The 21,275-nt window shown below is 32.1% G+C and overlaps 1 long non-coding RNA gene across 1 annotated transcript; it reads right to left on the bottom strand.

Moving 5' to 3' along the window:
• Positions 1-16,230: 16,230 nt before the first annotated feature.
• Positions 16,231-20,987, bottom strand: LOC143062175 (uncharacterized). Its single transcript, XR_012974590.1, has 3 exons — positions 20,692-20,987; positions 18,054-18,254; positions 16,231-16,618 (listed from the first exon to the last, which is right to left on the bottom strand). It is a non-coding gene; the product is annotated as an uncharacterized LOC143062175 (long non-coding RNA).
• Positions 20,988-21,275: the final 288 nt, after the last annotated feature.

The following is a 21,275-nucleotide window of genomic DNA, read 5'->3' as shown; positions in this document are numbered from 1 at the left end:
TCGAGTCACTCAAATTGAAACTCGGGAATATATTTCTAGCTGTTCGGAATTCGCGGAAACAAATGATTGTTTTTCGGCATTACGGTATTGAATCAATAGAGATACCAATTATTTCTTTTAACAAATTCGAATACCAGTCAGTTTATAGGACTTAAGTTTGAAATAGGGGCGCCAATCCATTCATTTTATCCAATCAATTGGAAAGGAATGTAAATTTTATGAACTCCAAAGTCTCATATTATAAGAATAGTAAAACACAGGCTTCTCAATTCTTGTATGATCATGAACTAGGTGAAAACCTAGAGCTGACCGAGTGCGAGACCCTCATGGATAATCATCGAGGTCGTTAAACACCCCTTGCAGTAAACTTTGGTTAAATTTAAAAAAGAATCGAAATATAATAGTCTGAACACATTTCACCTCTCATTCCACTAAATATTAAATTGCAGTTACAAGTATCACAAAACTTTCCTGACCTGAAGGAGGGATCCAGATCCCGAAATCCCTGGCTTAAAAAACACGAAATCCGACGAGGTCCCGAATTAAAAAAAAAATAAATTCCGACTACCCGAAATTCGGAAATAGAATTCCCGGATCCCGAAAGGGTCAATCCCGAAATCCCGAGCTTAAAAACACTCGATCTCGGAGTTCCGATAAAGGTCCTACCCCTCCCCCCTCCGTTATTATATATTCTATTCATTCATAATCTTGAATTGAGACTTGATACTTCAAAATTACATTCTCTTATTTTGAATGATGCACACAGGCACAATAAAAGAAAACAGATTTCGCTATATATCTCTTCGAAATTGGAATTTGTGAAAGAAGAAATGACATGTTATATTTTATCTTACATGTGTACTTTCAATTTCAATATGGTTCTAAATTTAGACTTAGTTTTCCCATAAATTGCGGACGGAATAGAAGACACCTGTTTATTTTCTGCACATGTAGAAAAAGTTGAAAACTGGGAGTTGAATGACATAATTTCTACTTATTTTAAGATAAATGTTAGAGTGAGACAATTTTTAAGTTACTGAGTAATTTTTGGGGCATAATTTGTTTATTTTTTGTTTGTTTTCCATCTTAGTTCTTCCGACTGGTAAGTTTTGCACTAGTGGTCAAATTATTCTCTTGGTATCGTCTGATTTCTTATATGAATATAAATCATGTCCTTAAATTTTCAAATTGCACAAAATACGAACATTTCAACGTCTTTTTAATTAAACAATTAAATTCACACGTCTTTCATTAATTATTTGTAACCTATATTAAAACTTTACGTTGAGTACTGTGTCTTTCGTTCAAGTCTACGGCTTTTTAAAACGATATTGTTGGGTCAGGTTTCATTTTAATTAATTTGATATCAATAGAAGAAAAATTGTTACATGTTTATTTGTTTATTTGTTTATAATTTTGTTGTGAGACGTTTTTTCTTTCTGTTGATATCATAAACACGAAATGCCTTCTCCTACGCGTCTAAAACAAAAACAAAAAAACAGTGTTTTTAAGTCAGGCTGCACACAGAACAACGTACAGAATGCTGTCATTTCTAATTGGAGTTATTTAGATAATTTCTATGAGGTTTAAGACAGTTGAGGCGTGCTTGTTGGTTTCATTATAGACCGCAGAAAGTAGTTTCTCTTTCGTGTGTCCTTTCTTGGAGTAAGGGAGATAACTTGCGTAACTAACGACGAACGTTTTTAATCCCGTATTCCGCTAGAGGCGTGCAATTACGTACACTTCGCCTTAACATGTTGTTTCACTTCTTTGACAAGGTACTCCATTCTTCGATCAGCAGGTATATGTGTTTCAAATTTTCCTCCTGTATTCACAAACATGGCGTAGAACTCCTCATTGGAGCCTCTCTCAGACAAAGTACATAACTGATGTACCAGGAGTCTGAGTATTTCTAAGGGATACTTAGATAGATTATTATAGATTTTAAAATACATCATTGCAAGTTTCAACAAACGTAGCCCTCTTACTCTTTCTGGCATATGTATCATATCTATCAAATCTTTAAATAACAATCCTAGTTGGAGTATTTGATTTCCATAATTACTAATCTGATCACCTTTCTTTGACTTTGATATTGTTTTTTTCATGAGTGTGATGGTTTTCCCATTCGCCAAAACCAACCGGAATACTTGACCATCAACTGTAAAGAATTAGTTTTCAAAATTAGATATATTTTTTAAATCAATATCACAATCAAATTTGAATAAAAATTACTATCCAATTAAGGAATGACTGTATTATTTTTTCTGTCTATGAAGAAATAACATAAAAAATTTGGTGCACACTGAATAACGCGCGTAGCGGGTTATTTAACAGTGTGCACCACATTTTATATGTTATTTCGAATAGACAGAAAAAATATTACAGTCATTTCTTATAATTTAATTCTAAATTCCATTTTACACCGTACAAAACCATGAAAAAACGTTGATGACGTCACGGTCATATGACTAAATTATGTCTATGGGCTAATAACAAAATAACGTCAGCCAATCAGAAGACACGTTACATCCAAAATTAAATTATTCATGTATATAATCACAATGAGAACAGATTTTGAAGTTTAGAATTCTGTCATAATTAATTAATCAAAAAAACAAATCTGTTTTCTTACTTATTCATGCTGAAAGTTAGTTTATAGTTTGATCAGTGTTAATTGAAACATCTATAGTAAAAATTCAAATCTTACGCCCAATTTATATAACCCTTGCTGCCTGTCTAAACCTGCTTTATATGTCAGTGTGTCTGATCAAGGATTCAGTATATATGTTTAATTTGACCAAGGTGAATTGTAATGTACACATCAAGTGTATTTGGACAAACAGTTGCTTTTATCAGTATTTTATAATGATGGTTAGTGAACTTAGTTCATTTAATGTTTCATGCTCACACACACATATATGTATATAAATATATATACCTTCCAGCATTTGTTGTTTTGCACCTGTGGTAATAGTTTGGAGGAAAACATGTTGTTTGACTATCATCTCCACAGTACTGAAATACCATTCCTTCATTTCATAATTTGTGTTAAAGGTTGGTGGCACATGTTTAGTTGGCGTTGAATATTTATCTTCCATACCAAAAAACTCCAAGAAACACTCCACAATGTACATGTCAGTAACAGAAATAAAAAAGTCTTTATTTGCTTCATAGTGATCATTCACATTGTCACCAATATTTTTTCTGGAAAGTCTATCTTGGAGTGATTTCAAGGTTCCAATATCCTGACCACTTTCTTGTTTGTATGTGAGGTTCAATGACATTTTGAGGTAGGACATCAACATGTGGAAAAGTTCAAAAGTTATTGGACTCAAGTGGGTGAATTTGTCACTAGGATTAAGATGGTGTGCTCTGAGTGACTTTGCTCCTGAGAATCTCTCTCGTGTCAGCTGGTCTCCTCCTATCTGATATGTCTGATTATGAAGTTGTTTTCCTGCTTTATCATGCGCATCTTTTAAACATTTCTCATAGAAGTCAAGTATCCCTACGACATCTTGATAGTATTGCTCATTTTTGAACAGAACAGGTAATGGTATGACTTCTGACTTTTTTTTCAAATTAGGACTACATGGTGTGCTGATGTTAATTGGAACAATATCTGAAAATTTTTTGAAGTATGGAATGTGTTCAAAAACAACCCTTGACATTAGAATGATGTAGTCAGTTGTTATAAGGTTGTAATCTTCCTCTGATGGTATGAAGTTTTGAACTGGTGTTTGACTATAAAGCTGTTGTGGTACAACTCTGTCTAGATTGGTGAAGGTCAGGTTTTGTACTATCACTGCTGAACCAAAAGCATGCATCATTTTCTGTTTGTTGTTAATTCGTTGGTCATGAACACCAACAGTCCAATTGATGTTGTCACCAATAATTCGGAAACGAGTGTTGTCCTTTACCAGCTGCACTACCTTATCATTGAAATGGCCTCCAATCATCTCTACAATTTGTAGGCTTCTTTCATAACTTAGGCAGACGCCAACCGTCTGAAGTCTATCAAACACCTGCAAGTTAAATGAATCTTCCTTAATATGAAGTATATTTGAAAAATAATAATTCTTTTAAAATCAAACTAAGTGAGTAAACAAATTAGTATTCTGTGTATTGAAGTTTAATTGTATTCACAGGTATTCTGAATTGTCTAAACTTGAAAAGAAAACACATTAAAACCAGAAGTGTAACATTTATCCTAAATAAAACCATCTTCTTTTCAGGAAAAAAAGTTTAGTTTTTTTCTGAACAGTATTATTATACCACAAGTCTACTGGTTCAAGTTATACCTCACATGGTACCATACTGCACTGCACACAGTTGTTCAAAACTTCAAAGTACCCTTTAAGTATTTGATGTATTGTATTGCTAGATTTTTCATCATTAATGATTTTCTTTTCTTTTTTTTGTATTTATAAAAAATTGGAGTCGACATTATACATTGTTATTAATTGCTCATTGTTAAAGGCTGTATCCTGACCTAAAGTTGTTAATTTCTGTGGCTTTTGGTCTCTTAGGGAGAGTTTTCTTATTAGCTATCATGAATTTTTAATTTATTTGAACACATAGATATATATTCCACCTTTTTGCTTGTTTAACTATTTCCAGTATAACACCTAGAAAAAACAATACCAGATTGATCACCATTGCATTATAAAGGAATCAAGGATGAATTCTCTGTACATTAATAGTATAAAACATTTATTTACCTTTTGATCACATATGTTGTCAAACAAAAACAGTGATGTTATTCGCTGAATTCTGCTGAGCTCTTTGTTTCTTCCCTGCATTAGCATGCTGTAAACCATTCCTATTCTTGGTATAATAGCTTCTATTTTATCTTTGTTCTCCATGTCTTGTGGCGTTAAGAACATTGTCAATATCAAACTGAAAACTGTTGGAAATTTTACCATGAACTCACAAATAATTTCATTCCATTTAAAAAATTTCAAATCCTCTGGTCTCTTTTTCATCAACTCACTAACATAAAATAGTTTCCTATTTCTTAGACGATTGGACATCAAATTTATTTCCTCCATCAAAAGGCACAGGATGCTGTCTTTAAAACCCTCAGTTGTGAGGAGATGTTTGATAACTTCTCTTTTGTTTTTTGTTTTCAAGATTGAAATAAGAATTTCTGTGTCTGCTTCTTTCATTTCTGTTTTTGAATTTATATCTATATTGTTTTTAAAATCCATGATTTTATCTACCATTACATTTTGTACAACAGGGGAAGGCTTAGATACAATATAATCGTGATCTATGGCAGCAGGAATTGTTGATCTTTGCTTATCTTCTTTACCCTTAGATTTTACGGTTGAAGATTTCTCATTATTCTTGGAATATATGTGATCAGTAGATGTTGAACATGAACCTGTTTGGTTTGATGTTACAGAATTAGATGAAGCCAAAGATGTCATAGAAGCTGTTTGAAAGGATGTTGCCGAATCAGATGTAGCAGAAGAAGTCAATGAATCTAATGAAAATGGATGTGAAGATGATCCTGATAAAGATGATGCAGACTGTAAAGATAGGATACCTGATACATGTGCTTGGTCTGTTTCTGTATCTATAATAAAAATGTTATGAAAAAATAAAGAAAAGTATACACATTTGTTCCAAATAATAAAATCTATTTTCAGAATAGAAAAGATTGATTCATCGAACCAAATTTGAAAATAAGATTTTTACTGTGTAACACATTTTGACTGTCAAACAGATTTTAACTGATATTTTTAGATAAGTCAATTCAAGTGTGCTCCCCCTTAAACAACATCTGATATCAACCTTATGTTCCAAGAAATTTGTTAATTCATTTAGAGGGAGACCGTCACGAGGTGGTTGACCGTTATGGATGAGCAGTTTGACAGATGACATCAGATATATATGCTCCTTATGTAGTTACTACCACCCCTTCTCTTTTCATGCATGTGACTTTACCCAGTTAGACTATTTGCACGATTTGTAATAACTTGAACAAGACAACTGCTGCCACATGTGGAGCAGTATCTGCTTACCCTTCTGGAGCACCTCATACCACCAACTGTTTTTGGTTGAGTTTGTGTTGCTTAGTCTTTAGTTTTTTTCATTTTGTGTTCTGTAAACTGTTATTTAGGTATAGGAAGATGCGATATTAGTGCCAATGTGATAATTCCTGCATGAAAATGATATTTGGAAATCTTGAAAATCAAACAGGATCAACTGGGACTTCTACATTAAAAAGACAAATAACTTAAAAATAGTTATAATGATATTTTTACAACTTCTGACTAAAACCATTTGAAGAGATACATTCATTGATATACTACATGTATTTAACCATAAACTTATTAATTAAACCATTCCTGTTCAAACTTAGATAACTCATAAATTAAAATAGATCATAACATAAGCATCAATCTAGGCCACCTATCAAAAAAAAAATTAATTCTAGTCCCATTCTGAGCAATGGGAAATAACTCCAATTAAAAATAATGTATATACATAGCACTTCACTTACATTTATTCACATGAAACCACACATCAAAGTGTGAAAATTATTTCAGCCACCGTGGTTTTTACGAAATTATGATCCCTAGGATATGTTCAATGTACAAGGACAAAAGTTAAAATCAGCACAATAGTGTGGCTACCATAAATGGTATTTTAATTCTTTTATAATGTTTGTTAGCTTATGTGTCTAATTATTAAATTTTTAAAGTTATTGATTAATAAGTATACAAAATTACATTTATATGTATTTACAATGGTTCCTGGTCCCCCAGAAACTTTATAGTAAAGAATCTGTATTATCTGCATTTTTGCAAGGGTTTCATTGGGCACCACCCAACTCATTGTTGCCAGGTTTAAGTAAACATATATTTTAACTTAATTACCTTCATCTGATAAATGTAAACCAATGATGGAAATGTCATCTTCTTCTTCTTCACTGTCACTGAAAACTGCGGCATATTGAGTAGATGTTTTTGGTGTTGACATATTTATTCTCTTTGGTGGATTTATATGTGGTGAGGAAGCCATTCGTTTTGACATTCCAGCATTTTTTTGGCATTCATTGTAAAAATCAGTATTCTTTTTGTGAAGAGAGTCAACTTTTTTACTGCATTTTCTACATACTGTTCCACTTTCAACATTAATTCCACCATATTTCTTCAATAAGTCCTTTAAACTGTAATCTTTCCCTTTTAACTTCCGGATGGTTTCAACTCTACGGGCTTCCTTTGCAAAATTCCCACACACTAAACAAAAATCTCTATCACATTCTCTCTGCTTGATAGGTGTACCTAGACCTACATTCATCCTCTTGGTATTAGAAATCAACTATAAAAAGGAAAGATTAAAAGTATGCATTGTTTAATACAGTTTTCCTTTAAACTGTAAAAAGCCTGTATTGCATGAAATTAAAACAGTTATGCAATTTACAAAGTAGTCATAAGAATCCATCCACAGCCTATAAAGCTTTTAAACTCAAGCAATGACACATACATGTACTTTTTTTTCTACGATGAGTTTTATTGTGCATATTGTTATGTATTTGTTTCTTTTACATTGTCTAGAGGTATTGGAGGGTTGAGACCTCAAAAAGCATGTTTTAACCCGCTGCATTGTTGTGTCTGTCCCAAGTTAGTGTATCCAAGTATCAATTCAATATCAATAAAAAAAACTTTTTTAATATGTTACATTATTATGTCGCTTTTTTATTATTGACGTTCAAACTGTGTCACAAATTGAACTTACCTTGCTTTTTGTTTAATTTCTAATTCTGCCTATATAATTCATTTTTGTCTCGTTGTTCAGCTTTGTGCATAAATCTCTTCACATCTATAAATAAAAATTGGCTGAATGCTGGAGTTATTTTTCGCAATTTGATTGGCTGATATTGTCCAAATAAAATTCAGTACATATTTTTATTACATCAATAGGAATTATCTCCCTTTTACTATGAACGTAATTTTTTTTTTTGCTTTATAGACCTACTGGATTTATTATGTTGGAGTCTTTTATAGCTGACAATAAGTATATGGATTTTTCTCATAGTTGAATGCTGTACGGTTGCATGCAATTGCTTAAAGGGGCACTAGCTACGAGATATATAAAAAATCTAAAGTTTGATTTTTTTTGTTCAATCAATAATGAAAGTGAAATAGTGAAATAACAATTCGCTTTTTGCAGCCAAAAAGGTTCAATTTTGTCAAATTACAAAAACCTTTTTTAATATCTTACATTATTATGTCCCTTTTTTATTATTGACGTTCAAACTGTGTCACAAATTGAACTTACCTTGCTTTTTGTTTTATTTCTAATTCTGCATATATAATTCATTTTTGTCTCGTTGTTCAGCTTTGTGCATAAGTCTCTTCACATCTATAAATAAAAATATCTAATAAAAATTGGCTGAATGCTGGAGTAATTTTTCGTAATTTGATTGGCTGATATTGTCCCAATAAAATTTAGTACATATTTTTATTACATCAATAGGAATTATCTCCCTTATACTATGAATGTAATAATTTTTTTTGCTTTATTGACCTACTGGATGAATAAAGTTTTAGGTATCCTATTTCTAATGAGAGTTGAGGGTTCAGACAAGGAAGAAAAATAAACCAGTCCAAGATAGACATGATAGATTAAGAAGACACCACTAAATCTTCGAGATTTATTATATTTCTCTACAGAGGGGTTTTTCAATGAAATGTATTTTTCTAAGTTTATGTGTTCCCTTTTTTTTTTTGCAATACTTTATGTGACTTTGTTCGGTAAATATAGTATTTTTGTACGGTGCCAAAGAACATATGATACTACTTTTTATTTTTATCTTGTAAACATGGTTAAGTAGTGAATTATATCCTAAAATGCTCTGAATAATTCTACATTGGAACCAGCAAAGCTTAAGAGCCTTTAGTATATTTTGTACATGAAGTGTGTATTTATTTTCCAGTATAATGAGTTGATGATTACGATGGTTCCATTGTCTTTAGGGGATATTTTTTTCATTAGCAATCATACACTATCTTCTTATTTTGAAGACTATAATATCCAGAAATCACCTTAAATGACTAAATTTTGGGACCATTACTATTCTTACTTACTTTAATATATGTTATTAACTTAATAGTGTTCCATCTTGTCTGTCTAGTAACTATTAACTTAATAGTGTTCCATCTTGTCTGTCTAGTAACTATTAACTTAATAGTGTTCCATCTTGTCTGTCTAGTAACTATTAACTTAATAGTGTTCCATCTTGTCTGTCTAGTAACTATTAACTTAATAGTGTTCCATCTTGTCTATATAGTTGTTCGATTTTCTGCTTGATGTTAGCTTTCTATCTGTAACAAAAAAATATCTTTGAATTTATTACGGTCATGACCATTGAGCATTTAAAAAGAAATTAGTTCCTTATTCAAGAATGGAATGCTTCTTTTTGAAACTTCATTGGGTGTAAAAGCGTTGACGGAAGTTCATTTTGTATAAAGTGCGAAAGCACTTAAGGGGGCTCGCAGGTCTAAATCTTTTTTTTTAATTTAATATAAGATTTCGCTAATTTTTCTAAAAATGAACTTTATCTTATGCCTAATAGAAAAATAAAATAAAAAAGAATGGTCACCTATCATTTAGGCTCACAATCTGCCTTTGGAAGAAGCATACATTTGTGTAAAACTACTTTTGTTGTTGTTGAACTAAATAGGAGAAAAAGAGGTACTATTGAGATAAAAAAAAGAACTTAATTACAGAAATCACTTTAATTTTACAATTATTTAGTTAATGTTTAGCTTATTTGAAAACAATGATAAAAAAATATAGGTCACCGATGATCAAAAAAAGTTATTTCAAATTTGATGCCAAAAAGTAGCATGTTTGCACCAAAGGGAGATAATTTGGAGCTATTTTTTGCTGAAATTTTTGTACCCTTAATTCTAAAAATGTGCGCACTGTCAACACTTTTACAACCCTATGAAGTCACAAAAAGTTTGTGAGTTGATTGTTCTAGTTTAAATACCAATAAATTCGTATAAATATATAATATAAATAAATATGTAAACAAAGGACAGGCAACACAGTAGTAGAAATAGGTAGCTATGAATAGAGTTATTTCCATTATGTTGTCTAGTGTACAGGGAATTAAATTTGATATCAGAAAAAAACATTTAATTTTGTTTTTGTTTAGAACAGTCTATAGTTTAATGACATAACTTAATTAAAAAAATAAGTTAAAAAGAAAACTTTCTACATTGTCTAACCAAGAGAAGATTACTAGTACATTTTACATGTATTGGATAGTCTATGTTTACTTGAATGTTCCAATTATTTGGTTTTGGTGAAAGTTTCATCATTTCTTTAAATCAAAATACTGGGAAACACAGGTCAAAATGTTGTTTACCATAACGAAGATAAATTTATAAAATTGAAGAAAGTAGCTAGCTGGGAAATTGATGAAATCTTAAAGAAGACAGTATTATATTTAAGATGGAAAAAAAATGTCCAATGATCACCTTGTTAGTTTGTTAGAGATGAAAACAACTTATAATATTATATATGATATTATACTGCTTTCTACAAAGGAGTCTACATGTATGTCATCTTTTATAAATTGAATTTAAAAATGTTTGTTGTGACTTGTTTATTTTTTGTTAAATATTGGCAATTTTGTTTTGTTTCTTTGTTAGTTGTTAATTTCTGAGTCATTTGGTCTTTTGTGGAGAGTTGGCAATCATACCACATCTTCATTTTTATCCTTTTTTTTAAAATTAATATGGCCTATAATTTAAAAAATGATTATTGCCTTATTTGTGTTCTGCTGGATGGAATCTGATAGTAAGAGTGTGTGCATGTTCCCGGACTGTCTAACAGGTGAACTAGTCTGTTGTTGTGATTGCAATGAGATAATATATGATTTTATAAAACATGACCAGGCATGCATACAATGTGTGTTTTTTTTTATGTCACTATAACGCTTGAGGTGTACATTTGTATCTGTGTATTGGTTTGTGACAAATCTTACAGCCCTTCTTTGTACTTTTCTATTTTGTTTAAATTCTCAGTAAAGAAATGTTCCCCGACTAAATATCCTAGTGATGGTCCAAAGATTTGTATGCCCTGTTGCTTTTATACTGAGGTGAACTAATGTTTTCACTTTGACCAATAGATGTTTAAAATTTTCAAACAATTATATGTATTTCAAATATTGTTGGCTGTTTTCTTATTTTAATACTGTTATATCAGTAAGTATTTGATTCTTTTATGTTGACTGCACATTTTCATAGATATTAAACTTTCCATCAGCACAATAACAAGTCAAGTCACTATAGTCTATATATATGGGGGGGGGGGGGTCATATATTGCTGTCATTGCTGGTGCAGATTAATGAAAATAGCCATTTCTATAGAAAAATGCTATTTTGACGGCTTAAATCACAGCAGTTGTTAAATTTTAATTAGTGCACAGGAGTTTGAACTCCTTTGGCTGTGATCTGACAGTACTGCAAAAATAGCTATTGCCAAAAATAAAAATAAAATATCTAAATCCTCATTTTTTGGGTAGATCTTTCTTTTTGTTTTGGTAATTATATTTATAATAAATATTTTTACATGTTATATACATTCAATTATTTTTTGAGAATACCATTTAAATGCGCTTATCGATCTTTATTGTAGCAGACGTTCTTCCATTCAGCTGTATTCATAATAAGGAAATTCCTATGAAACATCCGGAATCTCCTGCGCGACTGGTTGCGCATTAAATAGTTCAAAAAAGAACTAAAATGGCGTTGGTCTCCACCTGTCTATATATAGAACAAGGTGATTATATATAGCGGGATCCAGTCTACCATTAAAAAAAAAAGTCGTACGAGATTTAACGAGAGTGACGAAACTTTTCAGATGGGTCGTCTAGAAAGAGTTATCGTTCTTTGTCCCAAAACGATGCTTCTACCATAAGTGCCAGCATAGCTGGCATATCAAAGTATTAAAAGTACTAAAAGTAAGGGCGAATGTGTACGCATAAATTAACTGCTTCAGTGTTAAATTTAACATAATTAATTAAATAATTAGACTTCATACATAATTATTTATTTCAATGTCATTTCATTTTGATTTGTATTATATATTATCGAAAAAGAGACATAATTTGATATTGAATTTAAATTAAGAAAAGGGATATTAAATAAATAATACTTGATAAATTGTATTAGAGTTCATTTTAATTGAAAGTATATATATTATATGTCTCTGATGTCTCTGAGGGCACACATGACGTCTAAAAAACGATTTTTTTTATACATTGCTTTATTATTATTATTTTTTTTTATACTTTATACTCGCTTGTATATTCTTTGGTTATCTTACCAAAATTACTCTTTTTCTTGCGCCCACCGGAAGCGTTGGGTATTGATCAAGTTTGACAGATCAACGTAGAATGTAGATGTAAAACGTAAAAAAACATGTGAAAGGTATGAAAAATGTTGCATTGTAACAATGAAAGCATACATCATCTTTAAATGCAAAATAACATTTTAAAGGAAAGGAGGCTTCACCTTCCCCCCTTTTTTTTTCCTTTTTCAACTACAAAATGTGATCTGGTTCAAAAGAGTCAAACAATAAATACTTTACATGTGTATAAGTCAGGTCAGTGTTCATAGGAGGTGACCAAATGATTTCTTGGGGAGTCCAGTAAGTTTTAAAAAAGATTATTATGGATCGTGCATGTATGAGGGGGATAGGACCTTTATCGGGACTCCGGGATAGGGTGTTTTCGATGCAGGTCGTAACGGCCATACTGTCATGACGTCCATAAGATGAAACGGCCATACCCCGAACAGATGAAACGGCCATAGTACAAAAACGGCCGTACTTAATTTGTCCATTTTTTTTTTTTTAGATGTTATATATGAATTATTTTGATACCTATAGATGGTTATTACAGAGACATATAATACGTAATAAAAATGTATTCTATGTCTCTGGTTATTATAACTTTTTTTTAATAAACTATACTGTTTTAACATTATTTATCATGTTTAATTTTGTTATATCATTTGTTTACGCATTATTATAGGATTAAACACATTTTTTCTAGAGGTTATTGATGTGTAAACCGGGGCGATTAACTCACAAACTGAATAAAAGTCCGAAGGACTTTTATGTTGAGTTTGTAAGTAAGAGCCCCGGTTTACACATCAATAACCTCTAGAAAAAAAAATGTGTTTAATCCTTATAATTCTTCAGCCAAACATTTTTTTTGTTGATGGCTACTATATATATTTACCATCAAAAGCACAATGGCAAGTCGTAACTAAGGAGTACGCCGCCATCTTGACTTTCTAAAAACCATAAATGTCCGATAAATACAACGGAATCTTAAATGAAAAAGCACCTACCTCAAAAAATTCATTTTAACTAAATTTTATCCGAATTTGAACCGTACACGTAACGAAATAATCTTTCCCTTGAAAATATCCATTCGTATGACGTCGTGTTTTGCCATGACGTAAATTCGCCAAATCCTTCATGAAATTTCGCGGAATTTTATTAAATTTAATTTTTGTACATTTTCGAAGCTTTGGTGCAATAAATTTATTTCTTTTTTTTTTTATATATGCACTAGAATAGTCACAACTGTTATGCAATTGTTTTTTAATCTCAATTTGCTGAAAATCCCGGGATCACTGCAAGCTTGTGTATCGCGCATGAATAAATTACAAAAGTAGTTTCGGAAACATGGTTTATCGAAGTGTAAACTTAGAGAAAAATTCTAATTGACATATCCAATTCAAGTATTTATAGATATGCAAATCATATAAGAATTATATAGGCATGTGTTTAATCTAATGAAATATTAACATATCATATTGTTTTCTAAATGAATTTTTAATATCTTCCGTTTAACAAACAGAACAAAATATGAATGACTGTATCTGAATGGGAGACTAATTTCTGTCAAAATTATAACTATAAGATTGAATTAACCTATAGCTGTACAATGTAACCTATGGGAGTGCATAAATCTCAATAACCGAAAATTATACCATAGCTATCCATGGTATAATTTTCACAATTATACCATGGTTTTTGTTGTATAAGGTATTCAAAAGAAAAAAAGTGTCAAGACCTAGCCGCGGCCGTCTGAATTTTTTGATAGAAACAACAAAGTCAGTGTGGGGCCACTAAGCTAATTGCCCGCTTTGCACCAGCTGAAATAAATGATTGCTTAGGGTGGGAATCGAACCCACATACACTTACTCTGTTGTCCTATATTTTAAATGAACCAAGATTCGCTCCCAGAACAAACAAATAAAGTTTAAAAATATGTTTATTTTCGGTTATTAAATGGTAAACTTTCTATAGGCTCCACTGTACAGCTACGTTTACATGAATCACATCTAACCGTTTGTTTGGCAAGGCGGGTTAGTTTTTAGGGGATGGAGGGGACAGGAAGCACGCCCCTTTTAAAGAACTTTAAATATGGTAAACAAATAACCTATTTAATAGTATTTTCAAATGTTGGCTTGCTTTACCCCCACCCCCGCTTTCAAAGTGTTTGATCCACACCCGGTTTATTAAACACTGCTGACATCTAGACTTTTAATGAGGCTACTCTATGTTTGACCGTTAAAATTAGATAACGTTTCACTCTAAACAGGAATATATATATATATATACAACTCGTCTAAACATCAACCCAACAATGTTAGATCTGTAAATTTGCTTTCGCAAATTTTTGGTTCTTCCCTCGCCGGGATTCGAACCCATGCTACTGTGATATCGTGACACCAAATCGCCTGCACTGCAGCCGTCCCGCTTGACCACACGACCACCTGGGCTCTCAAAAAAAGAGCTTTCGCTGGCCATGTGTTACCTTTCCACGTCAGTTTTAACTATATATACTGTTCCCAGCTCTAAATGAGCTATTTCTTCTTTTTTTTTAAATTATATCGTCGCATGTCAATGAATTTAATGGTGAACATTTTGAAATCCCGTTTAATTAATGCACGCCGTGGGCGAGGGGGGATAGGACCTTTATCGGGACTCCGGGATCGGGTGTTTTTAAGCTCGGGATTGACCCTTTCGGGATCCGGGAATTCTTTTTTTCGAATTTCGGGACCTCGGGATTTCGTGTTTTTAAGCCCGGGATTGCGGGATCAGGACCCCTTTTACCCTCCCTCATGGGCTTCTGGTTTCAAGTTAAACGTGGAATAATTCATACAAACTCTCAGACAGATTCTTGTGAAATTAATTTCCTCAAAATCATTAATCAATATAAAAAAATTAAAACATTTCGAACATTTTGAAAACAAATAATAAAATTAAAAAAACCTACCCTTCCTTTGCAGTTCAATTGTACTGTACATAAGTTTGGGATTGCAGCAATCTTCCAAAATATCAGATATCTGTACTAGAAGTTTCTTGTGTCCTTATCCAGAACATCTAACACAGTTTTTTCGTCACCAATGTAAAGATGCTTCCATCGCTGTCGAAAAATCTTTCCAAAATGATTACCCGCTGTTTCTGAAGCCCATGCTAGTTTTAAAAAGTAGTAAGGTCCGAAAAGGGTAATTTTAAAGATTCTTATTAAAATAATTTCGAAGTAAACAAACAAAAATATATGAAATACACAATTTTAAACAGCGAAAGATGCAATAAACACTGGACACTTTTAATTTGCAAAACACTCATTTGCAAATCCGCCGCCGCCTCAAACAAGAGCCACAATATCATGAATATAACCAAAATGTGCGGAATTACATGGGATTCAACAATTTCATTGGTTTTCTACTGTTACTTTTATATTTATTTTTCTATTTGATTTATAAAAACATGGGATTTTCAATATCCCATGGGACAGGTCAAAATCCCATGGGATTGACCATTATCCCATGGGATTTTGGTTAAATCCCATGGGATTTTTTTTTGTCCCATGGGATAATTGTAGTCCCATGGGATATTTGTTGTCCCATGGGACAAAAAAAATCCCATGGGATTATAATTATCCCATGGGATTTTTAATATCCCATGGGACAAATTAAAATCCTATGGGATTCTAATTATAAATATATAGATATAAATATACAGTAATGTGTATGTTACAATGTATTCTATTTGGTAGTAAATTATTATTAGATGAATCTTTTTAATTGAATATCTTTTTTTCTTTGGAAATGTTAATTTAGCATATTGTTCTATAACTGTTCAAAACTAAACTTTTAGACAACAAAGCAGATAATATAAGTATCAATATATGTTTATTCATGAATTATAGAATACTTTCTTGAAACACAATTATTTACCATTTGAAATCAATAAAAACTCTATTATTAAGCTTAACATACTAGTAGCTATTTAAGTAAATCTATTTTTTTCACAATATCCCTCCACACAAAACATTAATAGTTTCTTATCATCCAGCATTGTTTGATGGTATAGTCCACTTTTTGGTTATCCAGCACAGAACTTTGACATTATTGTGGTTTCAACATTTTTTTATATTTAAAAGAACTTCAAATCATTGACTGAGTGATGAAAATAATAACTGATCCAACTTTTGTCTTTGAATTTATTCTGGTCTTGTTTCTATGTTTTCTCCATTTATTCTAGGTGGTGAATTTCAATCCTTCTGAAAAAGAACCAATAAAATCTAAAGTAATGTATTATACAGAATTGTTTGCATACATGTAGCAATAATATGATTTTCAATAAAAATAGCTATGCGGTATGGATTTTACTGATTGTTAAAGATTGTCCAGTGTCATCAGTTGCTAACCTCCTACATCCTTTGGTCTCTGATGGAGGATTGTCAAATTAGCAATGTACCACATCTTCCTATTCTAATACTATATAACAATCGATTAATTTCTTCTTCTTTATAACATTTGGGTATTTTCCAAAGTTATATACATAATATATATACTGTAAATTCAGAAATAAATGAGTTTTTTTTTTATTGCGAAAAATGCAAAAAAGTTGTAAACGCAATAATTTAAACTCACATTATGAAATATTGTATATGGATTAAACAGGATTTTTCTCAAAATCGTAAAATTTTAAATCGCGTTTAAGTCTAAAATGACAGAATCGAAATAATAAATGCATGCAATAATTTATGAATTTACAGTTTAAAGATCAATGTTAAAACTTTAGACAACTATAATAACATTCCATTATTCACAAGAATTTGCAATATATTATACAAAATGCAGACAACAGAAACAATATTTCTTTAAGCTTTTGAAGTTCTGACAGATTTCAATTTGTGTTTTATTTCAATGAAAAAATACCTTGAACTCTTTAAACATATTGGAAATTATAACATTGATACAAAAAAAATTATATTGTTTTATCCTTCATTCCTTATTTTTTGTGTTGTTGGCTTGCTGTCTCATTTTAATATACATTTATACATACATCAATAATCTTCTTCTTAATTAAAAGTAAAAATGGGATATTTTTGATTTTGATAATCTCAAAACATTATAGTTCTATCGAATAACTTATTACCAAGTTCAAAAACACCAATATGTTTGATATTAATTTTAAGACATGTATAAATGTTCCAGACCATACCAGTATTTGGACCTTACGTTAACGGTCCAGAACATAAAAGTATACACTAAGACTTACAGTCCCACCATATGTGTACAGTCAGACCATTTGAGTATACTTGTACTGTCTAGTACCAGCTCGACCAAACCTGTGTTTTTATTTCAATTGAATTAAACTTTTTGTATTTATCTATTAAAGATTTCAGTTATGTTGATCTGTACTGTACATTTGTTTCTAATAAACTTGACCAACTTCTTAAAATTGGGCAGACAATCCAAATACTTGTATGTTCTGGAACATAAACATGATTAACAAGCATTTGGAAGGATGTCATGCTAGAATCCCATTAATATTGAGTACTAAATTTTTAGTATATACATGTAAATCCACAAGTTACTTACTGAAATTCATGGCGAACACTCACCAAAAACTTAAAAGAGGATACAATTTAGAGGAAAGACTGGACAGATGAATGCACTAACACTATCAAAACAGAGCATAAAACTTACCGAAAACAAGATGTTTTACATTTATCCTTCAGGAGCAGGATAATTGAAAAGTGTTTTTTTTCTTTCTCTGCCATCCATCATATAACCTTTGAATTCATTCATGCAAAATATGAAAATCTGCAAAGGTAGGACCTTGAACCTCAGCTTATACACATTTTGAATTTTGAACTGCATACTTGTCCTTTTCATCTTGCTGACAACCTAAACATAAAAAAAATTATAAAAACATAATTCTAGATTGACTTTGTGTTTTTTTTTTGTTGGTTATAAACAATTTTCCCAACTTTAAAACGAAAACATCATCACCAAAAAGGAGGTCATACTTACCTCCGAAATATTTAAACAAACCGAAATTATTATTTGATTAAGATCTTGTCGTAAATTAATGGCATAGATACTCTTATTTTTGAAAACTTGATGTCTATTGCATACTTATATTCCTTTGTACTAGAGTATGCATATAAAGATGGACTCCAAGGACTTTAATGTTAAATAAGCATGATTAATTTTACAGTTTCTCAGCTCTATGTGTACATTTTGAGATAATCTTGCAATACTGTATATTCTAATATTCAGAACTTATTGTGAGGATTTTATTTATTCAACTGAAAGCTGTATCTCATTTTCATTTCTGATACATATTTATGAGCTAAAGACCAGTGCCGAAATTTTCTCACTGCATTGAAGACCCATAGGTGACCTTCAGCTGTTGTCTGCTCTTTGGTTGGGTTGTTGTCTCTTTGTCAAATTCCCATTTTATAACATGTATGCTGATTTTTCTTAAATTACAATATTTAATCATGCAATTTTGTCCATTATTGAAAATACGGTAAGCAAAAATAAATGCACAAAAAATTTTAACATTGTTATATGTAAAAGGCTTTTTTTAAAATTCAAAACAGTTGCCTACACTGTTAATTTCCTTGTTTGATTTCATATTTTTAAAGCCTTTAAAGCTAGCTAGATGGTATGCCAGGGCGGATCCTGCCATTTTAAAAAGGGGGGTTCCCAACCCAAGACAAAGGGGATGGTCCTATATTCATTTGATTTGTTTTATTGTCCCATATAAGAATATATATGGTGTAGGGGTGGGGATCTTGACTGTTAACATGATAACAGCACATTCTCAAATTGAACAGTATGGGGTGACCCCCAGGGAGTTCCCTTTCATTTTATTTCATTAATTTTATTGTCCCCTACAAGAATATATATGGTTTAGGGGTGGGGATCTGGATCATTCATAAGATAATAGCACATTCTCAAATTGAACAGGGTGGGGTAACCCCAGGGACCTCCCTTTAATTTCAATCGATTTGTTTTATCGTCCCATTCAAGAACATATATGGTATAAGGGTGGGGATCTGGACTGTTAACATGAGAACAGCACATTCTCAATTTGAACCGGGTTGGGTGACCCCCAGGGACTTCCCTTTCATTTTATTTCATTAATTTTATTGTCCCCTACAAGAATATATATGGTTTAGGGGTGGGGATCTGGATCGTTCACAAGATAATAGCACATTCTCAAATTGAACAGGGTGGGATAACCCCCAAAGACCTCCTTTTAATTTCATTTGATTTGTTTTATCGTCCCATTCAAGAATATATATGGTTTAGGGGTGGGGATCTGGACTGTTAACATGATAACAGCACATTCTCAAATTGAACGGGGTGGGGTGACCCCCAGGGACTTCCCTTTCATTTTATTTCATTGTCACCTACAAGAATAGATATGGTTTAGAGGTGGGGATCTGGATCGTTCACAAGATAATAGCACATTCTTAAATTGATCAGGGTGGGGTAACCCCCCAAAGACCTCCTTTTAATTTCATTTGATTTGTTTTATCGTCCCATTCAAGAATATACATGGTTTATGGGTGGGGATCTGGACGTTTACAAGATAATAGCATATTCTTAAATTGAAGGGGGTGGGAATTACCTCCCATTGACTAACCCTCTCTTCTTTCTTCCCCCCAAAATACCCTTTAATAGGCCCCAATGCACAGATAGTTTACATTATTTTCGCTTGATTTACACTTTAGAATATATATACACTATACAGGTGTAATTTTTTAAGATAATACAACTGAAGACCACAGTCATGACAGTGGTGGATCTAGTCCGAGACTACTCTGACGTCCGAGGGCTGTTTTGCCAGACAAGCTGGGGCCGTGGGACGTCAGAGCTTGTCCCATATCAAAAAGTGTCTGGCAAAACAGCCGTCGGAATTCAGAGTAATCTCGGACTATTGTGGATCCAGAATTTTTCATAAGTGGGGGCCCACCGACTTCCTAAGAGGGGCCTGCTCCTGCCATGCTTCAGTGATTCCCTTTTTAATCAACCAATTTTTTTCCCAAAAAGGGGACCTGAACTCCTGACCCCCCCTTTTTTCCTCATTTCAATCACCCTGATATAAATTTAGTTTTATCACTTACAATAGGAATGGTTAATATTTCTTATATACCATTGATATCAACATATTTCATTTTTTGATAAATGAAAGGCAAAAGTTTTCTATGGGTAGAAAAGGATAGTGGGAAGCTTTCAGATTCACACCATGCCGGTGGCTGGGTCTTTATGACCCTCGTTTATTTAGGCCAGTGGTGGATAATAGTGTGGGTGCATTAATCTTCTATACCTTCTTAATCAATATATTCAAATACTGACGGGAAGTGTTGTAATGTATCAATGTCATCAATGTCTTATTTGAGACCACCGTGCTATTTACATGTGGGATCGAGAATGCAGGGGAAGGAAACTTGTCAATTATGTTTATTTTTAAGCCAAAATAAAATGAGCCGCCGTAAAATTAACCTTGGGTAATCCTCAAATTGATGCAAGAGGCTTTACGGGCTGACTACTAAATACATGTCTTAATCTCAAAATAACTCGGCAGCGTCAAATAACAGTTGATGTAAGGCTCGTCTCGGAAAGGGGGGGGGGGGGGGGGGGGGGTTTCTGTCTTCTTTTTTTTAGTTATATTTTTAAAAACTTACACTTTTTTCCATTATTCTCTTTCTTTCACTATTCTTTATTTTTTTTTTCTTTGTACTTTGTTCTCTATTCTGTTAATTAACATCCATACCCTCTTATGTGGACTTACGGTAGTTTATTTTTTAGTTCTGGCAGAGATATAAGATACAATACAGTGGCGGATCCAGAAATTTTCATAAGTGGGGGCCCACTGACTGGCCTAAGAGGGGGCCCGCTCCGGTCACGCTT

Source organism: Mytilus galloprovincialis, chromosome 2 (genome assembly GCF_965363235.1).
Source record: "Mytilus galloprovincialis chromosome 2, xbMytGall1.hap1.1, whole genome shotgun sequence".
In the NCBI taxonomy this organism is placed as follows: Eukaryota; Metazoa; Mollusca; class Bivalvia; order Mytilida; family Mytilidae; genus Mytilus; species Mytilus galloprovincialis.
This window is presented reverse-complemented; position numbering and strand designations above follow the sequence as displayed.